The following is a 10,126-nucleotide window of genomic DNA, read 5'->3' as shown; positions in this document are numbered from 1 at the left end:
TTTCCCACAATAATTGGAGCATCACTGTGTTCTGGGCCAGTTAATGATGTAGAGAACTTGGCTGCTGGCAGCCTGATGTGGCAGTAAAAGGCCAAGTTTGAGTGACTTATTTTTCCTCCATCACATTTTCTCCCCACCTCTCATCTTATCTGATCTCTAAGCTGCATCGCTGCCTTATTAGTAACGTCCATCTAACTTTCTCTGACTCGCTATTTCAAGCTCTGGCCACACACAGACACACTCATGTCAGGCTGCACTCAAATACATGCGCATACACACAGACACGTACGAAGAAATGCATACGCACACGCACGCCCCTGTACGCGGGCAGACTGACACACTTCCCTACTCACCAGCAATTTGTTGCCTGTGACATCACATTGTGTGTTAAAGCCGTACTGGCACCGGGCTGCAGCTTCGTTAACTTCCCTCTTTAATGAGCAGTTTAATTGAGCTGTCTACCAGGCCACCTGTCGGCCCGCAGCCTCATTACCATACTAATGGACTGGGATTGTTGCTGCTCTGACAGCTCGGGCTGCATGGCCCTAACAGAAGCTGAGGAGAGGGAGGGGACAGAGAGAGGGAGGCCCAGGAGGAAAAGGGGGACTGAGGGCCACACTGGAAGAGAGGGATTACCAGAGCACGAGATTTAAAAAAGAGGGGAACCTAAACTGGTTTTGAACACTATAAAGGAAAAAATATTAAAAAAAACATGAATTAATTGTTCTTTCAAGCAAATATTGCCTGTGTAATAAATTTGGTTTAATCCTGATAAATGTTTCCTCATAGTTATAGCTAAAAACTTTTAAACCCACCGCCGAGTCACACTAAACGCTAAGCCCAGGTTTGTTTTAATCAATATAACAAGAAAAAGTTTCAATGCTCAATCTAGTTTTTCCCAGCACTTATCAGCAGTTATTCCAGTATGATTAACATGGAAGTTTTTCTGGTTTTGTTTATATCACGGCAACTTCACTGTACCATCATTAGTTCAAAATAAAAAAGAAAATTACCCATAAAAATAGCCTCAGTGGTAGTCTGTGGTATCCCCTAAACAGCTGGCATCAGGGTGCTAAAACTATACACAGAGTGCATATAAAAGACAGGCATGAAAGAAGGCCGGCATGGGGCAACCACTTTTATAATGAATTCATGATATTGATCATGACTTTCAAGATTTATTGAATGGAAAACAAGGTTCAGATTTTAAGTTACAGTCAAGAAGAAGATGAGATCAGGGTATGTTCTGGGGCAAGCACATGTTGCAGTTGACACACTACTGCCATATAAGCATTCCATATCATTTGCATACATTCTGTGGTCTAATATTGCTAATGTTATCACTTAGATCAGGGGTGTCAACCATAAGGTCCAGGGACCAGAGTCCGCCTGGCAGAGACTTCAGTCTGGGCCCAGTGGACAATTTCAGAAAATATGAAGGAGTGCATAGATTTTGAACGTTTAAAGTTTTACAGCTTTTCTTATTGGTGAAGATTCTCCCCACCCACCACAACCCCCATGGTAATTCTGTGAGTAACTTTCGTAAATATCAAAATACAACCTTTGCTAATAAGCCTTCCAGGACATTCAGTGAAATACTTAGAAATTCAACATTTCAAACCCAGAGTGTCCCTGGTGGATATAAAAAGATTTTTTAATGCAAGTAAAGTTAGATCGTTTCTTACCTGCAAAAGGTTACTCTGTAAGTTTCCGCTTCATAAAAAAATAAGGTATTGAATTAGATCCAGGGTTACCTAATATAAAACACAAAATGAGCTACATCAGTAAAAAAAAAAATTCACTGCAGACTGTTGGAACTTGAAATGCTCACTAATTCAGTGCTCGTGACTTCAGTCACTTAAATGTAATCAATGACCAATGTTAAATGGGATTTACATGCAAAACATACTTTCTACAGCACAAAATATAAAACTTCAAAGACTGCGGCAAATAAGGACAAACCCAAAGAACCGTGCAGGTTGTGTGCTGCTCACTGTGTTGATGAGCGCTAATGTGACAGGGGAAAGCTGGCATGAGGCGATCTCGGCACAATGGCGGAAAAGGCACCACACTGGGCCTGCTACTTTGCTCTTTTCCAGGCTCATATAGCAGAGACAACAAGCTGAGTGAAAGTCAGCCCGAACAGAAGCCATGGTAGTCTTCAACAAAATGAAAGAATAATTCAAGTTAAAACGAGTTTCAAATATGGCCTTACAGACCGTGTAGGAACTGCTGAGTAACAGCCGCAGTTTCTGGTCAGTTATTCTCGATACAGTATCAAATTTATATTGTGACACTGGAAAGATAAGCTTACAGTGTTAGCAGTGTTGAGCCTACCAACTAGTATGTGACATTTCATTTGTTCCTACATCTAATTAACCAGCTTAATTTGTTTTGATTTAGGATTCCAGGGAGCCTATTCCAGGCAGAATGATGGCATAAAAACCACAAAAGCGACAGAAAAGCTGTAGAAACTGAATGAAAAAGGAGACCAAACAGGGTGATTACAAGTGAAAGGTGGCCATGGGAATGATGGACAGGCTGAGGGGAAGAGAGGTGGGGGTATGGCCGTAGTACTGAAGTAATATGCATTCAAGGAGCCAGTGAATGCACCCCAACTCTACAGAGCCACATGCTAATGATGGCCACTATTTAATGTGTCAAATTCACAACTCCCTTCGTTTTTTTTCCCTCTTTCTCTCTCCTCCGTGGGGCTAATTGCTCCATCCCCTCCTTTTTGACAGAGAGGCTGTTGGTCTGAATTAAAGCCCATATTGTGCCGTGCGTGCCCAACCTGCAACTCTAAAAGCAGGAGCACATGCAAACAGACACACACAGTGCTGGACAATCAACTGGTCCACCTTTCACATGTCTTCAGCCATGTGCGCATTAATAGACAAAGATTTTTCAGATCACCAGAAAGCATATTGGACAAGCTGAAATTACTGCTGAAATCTCTAAAATAAAATAAAAAACAATGCTTTATGTTTTTACTGCTTAGGTTGGTATGAGAGAAAGCTTGCATCATTTATTAAGGATGAAGTATAAAATGCAAAAAACAGGGTCAGGAATTGGGAAAATACTCAGTTGCCTTTTTTACATCAAAGATGGAAAAATACAAAAATTAAGGAGCCTAATTTTCTGTTAAATAAAGATTAGAATAACCCTGGTTTGTGTAAATGTATTCTGCTACAGCCGTGGTTATTTCTCTTTCCTTCTGATTACTACTTGATAGCAAGATTTTCATGTCTGATCAAATATTTGTCCTGTTTTCTCAACTTCAGGGAATTTAAGAAAAGGATAAGGATAACTGCATTAGCTTGTTAAATTAACACTGCACAGAAGGACTGTGTTTGCTACCTAGCTCCAACATTATCATTTCAGTTTTATCCATAGGCAGTAGCCACTACCTTAGTGATAACTTATAATGTCTAATGTGGGTAATTGCTAATTGTTAAATGGCTAAAGTTAACATGTATACTGGAAAGATTGATATTTAGGATAACTGTTTAACACTTCAATATTGTTGAAACAATAGCTTTACTGAACTCACAAAATTCCCCATAAAAACAGAAATCTCTTTAAGATGCTTCACCAAGTTTGTTGTCTTGCTGTCCACCTGTTTAGCTGCTAGTGAGGGGAGGGGCTGTGCTGATTCAAGTTATGTGCTAGCTGAGGTAGGCAAACACAGCACTGCTGGTATCAATGCTGTTGCAAATGAGTATCTAATCCAGTAGTAGTTATTATTGTCCAAGTAACAATTTTTTTTACAACCCTACTTCGTACATATGCTGCCTTCGGCATCAATGGTAGTCAAAAGAAAAGATATTTGGGAATTTTGGTACCATAAGTATCCGTTCTGGTGAAAAATAAGAGGTACTGCTTTGTCCTCTTTTATTATGACATGGCAGCACATTTATGAGTTCATTTCAGTTTTATTTATATAGCACCAATTCACAACACCTTGAGTCGCTTTATATTGTACACTCAAAAAAATCTGTTGTTGGATGAACACAATTTAATCGTGGCACCTATTTCCACGTGATTTAACCAAGTACAATAACCCATTTTTGACCATGTCAAACCAACACATTTGGCATTTGGTGGTTTAATGTAATCAGATTACGTTGGATCAACGTAGTGTACTTGAATTGACTTGAAGTGATTTATTTAAGTATGTAGAGTGAAATTTGTTTTAATTGATTCCACACAAGACTTTAGGAAAACAGAAATCTTGTTGTTTGAACAACTACTTTATTAATCAAGGACATTACTGCTAGTCTTGCTTAATGTACCAATATGGGGGTTGATGGTTTCATAGTGACAAACAACAATCGCCAACTCTAACACTGCAAATGAGCCAGATTGTGGATTTGAACCCAGGCCCTTCTTGCTGTGAGGCAACAGCACTAACCATCACTCCACCAAACTGTCAATCCAGGCTTCACAAAACTAGGAAAGCTATGATTACAGGGGTTGATGCAGACTCCAGCGATTTTCCTGCAGTTTGACATCTAATGTGATCTTGTGAATTTCATGGGTCCAGGCAACTAACCACTCTTACTAGATTGCATCATGTCATCTCAACAAGAACAAATTAAGTTGCTGAATTTCATACAGATGCTACATGATTTAATTACATTCACCATAGAAACATGAAATTATTTAGTTCACATTACAAGTTTGAATGCTGTACATGCAACAACCACCCAATTTCTTTCTTTTTTCTTTTTTTTTGAGTGTAGGTTGTAGACCCTGCGATATTAAACAAGAAATCAGAAGAAAAATGACAAATCAGCTCAACCAGAAAGTATCTGGGGATAAAGGGAAGGAGAAACTCCCTTTTAAAAGGAAGAAACCTCTGCAGAAGAAGTAGAGAGAGTGTATGTCTCCAAACTGGGAGCTGGTTCCACAGAAGAGGGGCCTGAAAGCTGAAGGTTATGCCTCCCATTATACTGTTAAATATCCTAGGAAACACAATTAAGCCAGCAGTTGGAGAGTGATGAGCTCAGTTTGGATAATATGGTACTATGGGGTCTGTAAGATATGATACCTTGTATGTGAGGAGAAGGATTTTAAATAAAATGTTTAACTTGACATGTACTCAATGAAGAGATGCTAATATAGGAGAAATATGATATCTCTTTCTAGTCCCTTTCAGTACACTCGCTGGATTAACTGGAAACGATGGGAATGAAGATCCTGTTAACAGTGAATTAAAATAGTTCAGTCTATAAATGCATGAAGTCGTTTTTCAGCATCAGTCTGAGATCAAATGTTTCCAATTTTAACTGCAAGTGAAAGAAGGCAGTCCAACATGTTTGTTTAAGTTCTGTGTTGAAGTACATATCTTAACAAATATGAACCCAAGAATCCTCATAGTGTTATGGGAGGCCAAAGTATTGTTATCTAGAGCGCATATCTGGTAAGATGTCATATTTCTAAGGCTTTATAACCTAAAAACCCCCTTTTGAGTACAACCACAAAGTCATATTTGACACTTATGTATGAGCTTTAACCTTAAAGGCTGACCACACTAAACACAAGAAATACCACAGATGAAATTATGCATCTGTTTAATCATTTAAACATCACAGAGTGAATTTGCCAGTTTTATAAAATCTAACATTAAGGGTGGTATTTACTTCTTTTTGGGTGGCTGTAGCTCAGGAGGTAGACCAGGTCATCTGCTAATCAGAAGGTTGATGGTTTGATCCCTGGCTCCTCCAGTCTGCATACCAGGTATCCTTATCATATCTAAGATACTAAAAGCACTTGCATAGAAAAAAAGAATGGGTGCTTAGTTGTATAAAGCCCTGTAAGGTATCGGGTAGAGTAGAAAAGCACAATATAAGAACCAGTCCATTTAGTTTACTGGTAACGGTCAGATGAATGAGTGTGTGCTGTTCAGAACATTATCTTATCACCAAATGTAAATTATTGTTATACTTTTTATAAGTGTCCACATTACTGTGGACACAAACTTGCTTTGAGCACCAGGAGTATGCAGTATACAGACTCTGCTTTATGTGTTACTGTCCTGCTGCTTTCCCTTTATTCACACAGAGGGCCCCCCATGGCCAACACAAGAAGAGCCAGCGACCCCTTCCCGAGCAAGGTCGGTGGTAGCTATGGGCCGGGGTGCGCTCAGCCCACCCAAAAGTGCATCCTGCCCAGCCAATCAAGTTAAGAACTTTTTTCTGTTCAGCCAACAGAAAAATTGCATAGAAAACATCAGCGCCAGCTTTAACCTCTGACTAGGGGGGGCAGCCAACGTCCTGCTTTGAAAGCGCCTACTAGGACCGTCGTTGACTAAAGAAATTTCTACTGAAATCGGGCCTCTTCAACAAATCATTTAGTTGTGGGGGTTGTGTGGTGGGGGTGGGTGAATTTGTGTGCATGCAAGTTATCGTCGCTCTACCTGCGAGCTTTAGGAGCCTAATTGAAATAAGTAGACGTTTCAGCTCATTATTTTATATCAAACTTATAAATATTCAAGGTCCAATATCAGTGAAACAGGCTTCATGACATAAACAGTCGTGGTATAATTTTTCAGCTTAGACATGAAAGCTGCTTAGCTGCTTAAAGGTGAGCTGGTAAAGCCCTCAGTGGAGGTGCTTGTAGAGTGTAAAAAGATTGTTACACAAAACACATTAAAGGACATTCTGGTGTGTTAGTATTCAGTGCACAGAAAACAAGCTAACTTAGCTTACAATTCGCTTACAGTTTTTAGATATGTGTTGTTGTTTGTAGAGCTGTGATATGCAGACTGCTACAAAGTTAACACTTGGGCTTTTCTGGTCATCCATTTGAACAAAATGACCATGTGTCAATTCATTTAGAGCTGTCTCTGAGAAAAAGTTCAGAAAATGCAAAAAGGTAAATTAGTTAGACTTCACAGTCTCCCCTAAGGAGAGTTTGGTCAGAAGAAAGCATATCAGCATAATAATCAACCAGTTGCCACACTATTTTTCTACAATCTTACCCTAACATAGCGTATTAAAACCAGTGTTGTTCGAGAGTCTAATAAACTGTCCAAAGACTGTGTGTGTTTCAGGGCTCTAGATGGTCAGATGTGGGGTTAGAAAGAAAGAGGCCACACTTTCTTTGCTTCGCATTAACAGAACATTTTGAGCCCTTCTGACCACCTGCTTCCTGATTGATGGGCTGAACCAAAAACACAAAACACGAGAAGCTTCAATGAGAGTCAGAATGTCGGGAGCATTTCTTCTATGACTCTGTAGAAACTTGTGTTAGTGTGTGTTAGTGTGTGTTAGTGTGTGCGTGTTCCTGTACTTCTGTACTCCGGAACACTGAGTGTGTAATGTGAGAAAAAATGTAGTGTGTTATTTTATCACTATATGTGCTGTTGGACTGTTTTAATGTTTACCTGAAAACTGAGCCCCAGTGTGTAGAGTGATATTTCTTTGTAAGACAAAACAAAATAATTCACAGTTTCAAAATGAAATCAAAACTGAAATTCAGCTTTGATTTTCCTAACATCTTTAACTCAAGATGTTAGGAAAAGACAACATTTTGAAAAACTTGGAACTTCAAGGTGAGGTAAATTGCTTTTGGATTGCAATATTGTATTAATGAGCTTCCCCCAAAGCACTTAAATAAAAATAAATACAAAATATTCTATAAAATAGTATTCATTTTATCTAAATGTAAAAATATAAATATGCAAATTATAATAATTTAATTGATTAATTTGAAAAATAAAATAAATGTAGGCATTTAAAAATGTTATTTTAAGGTTTTCTTTTTATATATATGGATTTGTATTTTATTATGATAGTTTACTGGGTGTAATTAGGTCAGATTTGTTCATTTTTGTTTAACTCACAGGGGAGTCATTAGTATAGTTTTTAATTAGTTAGTTTGTGTTATTTTGTTCATTCTTTATGCACAAGAAAGAAAGTAAAAAGAAAATACATGACTAAACAGATTTCAGGGGTTATATAAACACAGTGCATTTTTGTGTCGTTTACTCCTTTTTGTGTACAGCAGTTTCAGAGCTCCATAGTGAAAAAGTAAGTTGTTTCCATGAATGTGCATGCGTTTATGTGCATGTGCACAGAGGCAAGCTTTGGCTTCCATCTGTTGCATCCACCTCCTGATCTGTGTTTCTTCCACTCTAACAAATAGTGTTAATGTCATAATGGGGTCCAAATGGTGGGTGGATGTACAGAGAGGAAAACATTTTGGAACCTAGCCACTCAGTGCACTGTGCCAACACTTTTCATTTCAAGTAGAAAAGCCAGGGACAAATGGTTGGAACGAAACACGGCAGTGTGTGGAGGTTTAAAAAAAAATCTTAGCTGAGTTTGTGACTAGATTTGATTTCTTAGGCTTAAACAAGATGCAAAATTTGTGAATGTTGAAGTTATCGATATGCGCCAGAAATAAGAACATTTTTCCGCCCTGTAGGGAGAGGTAGATTGTAGATTCTGCAGCAACTATTTTTTGGCTAATTTCTTTCATCTGTTAATTTTTTTGTAACTTCTCATGTCAGCATGTTCAGATGTCTTAAGCTCATGACAACGTACCCCAGTGTACCCACATTTAACATAGTGGGTACATTGTTAAATGTATAAACTGTTATAATTATCTTTATCTTCAAGTATAGCGATGTCATAGTATAATGATTTTAACATTTAGCTAAGAAGCAAAAAATTGCTGAAACTACAGAAGAGGATTAGTACAGAAGAGGATTAGGGCCACCGAAATAAAAAAAAGGTAGGCACGTCTTTTTTTTCCTTTCCCAGAATTCTGTCTTTTTTCTCAGAATTCTGTCTTTTTTCTCAGAATTCTGAGATTAATGTCAAAATTCTGAGAAAAGGGAATTCTGAGAAAAAAGTCAGAATTCTACGATTAATGTCAAAATTCAGAGGATTAATGTCAGAATTCTTTTTTCTTAGAATTCTGAGAAAAAAGAATTCTGACATTAATCCTCTGGGGTGCAGGGTATAATTGGCCGTTTTGGACTACTTTTGATTTTACCTCTATATTTCACCTTTAAAAACTGTTTATCCTGCCCTGTTTGGTATCATTATTTCCGGACCAACCTCAAATATCTGAAATTGGATTTTTTTTCATTTTGACATACTATATTAGCACAATTGATCTAAATTCAGAGAAAAAATTTAAAATCCGAGTAGAACAAAGTTGTATTTTCATAACTTGAAATGCAAATAGAAATTGTACATTTCTAAAAATTATGCACAAATTTTGCAAACAACAAAGTTGTATGGTACTATTTACCTAAAAATGCAGCCAAGGGCTCAGGCGTTTTTTATAGAACCATTTAAAACTTTTTACAGAACAATCAGGTGTGCTGCATCAAATAAGAAGGCACACAAATTATTTGTGCCACTCAAAAACTATAGTTTCTTTCCACTATAAGACAGAGGAGAATACCACAGGCCTAAACCCTGCAGGTCTGAGTACAGGAGGTGTATCAGTCCAGTTTTCCATGTGGAGACCGCGTTTAGACCGCAATCTGCTTTTGGTGGCTTTTTTGGAGCAACTGTGACATTCACTAGTATAACTGACACACAAAACAAAACAATGACTACAGTACACACTAACTATAGCCCCCAAACATGCAAAAAAATTTTGATTGGCTGACATACACTTTAACACCAATAGGGAAGGGATGTTTTGTCTTTTTCTTTTTTCACTCGCAACCGGAGAGTTTTTGCTAGCGCTGTCCTGAGAAAATGTTTTTAACCGTTCTTCCCGCTGTAAACACCGCTGTTTTGTTCAGAAAAAAGCATCGCGTGTATTTTTATCATAACTCTGCTTTAACGTGGCCTATCGAAACAATTTAAAAACTGGTATATAGTTTGAAGTCCGCACTTTCGATCCAAGTTGAAATGGAGATTCGCTACATCTTGTTGCTGTGTCGTCTTAAATTGGTCACGTGATTTTGATGCGCCAGCGCGTCCTTCAACCCCAGAGAGTTAAAGTCAGAATTCTTACTTTTTTCTTAGAATTCTGAGCTCAATGTCAGAATTCTGATTTTTTTTTCTCAAAATTCTGACTTTTGTCTCAGAATTCTTTTTTTTTCATAATTCTGAGAAAATAGTCAGAATTCTGACATTACTCTCAGAATTCCAAC

This window comes from Pundamilia nyererei, unplaced genomic scaffold (genome assembly GCF_000239375.1).
Source record: "Pundamilia nyererei isolate P.nyererei 1_Seehausen unplaced genomic scaffold, PunNye1.0 scaffold00175, whole genome shotgun sequence".
Lineage (NCBI taxonomy): Eukaryota > Metazoa > Chordata > Actinopteri > Cichliformes > Cichlidae > Pundamilia > Pundamilia nyererei.
Note: the sequence above shows the minus strand (reverse complement) of the source record.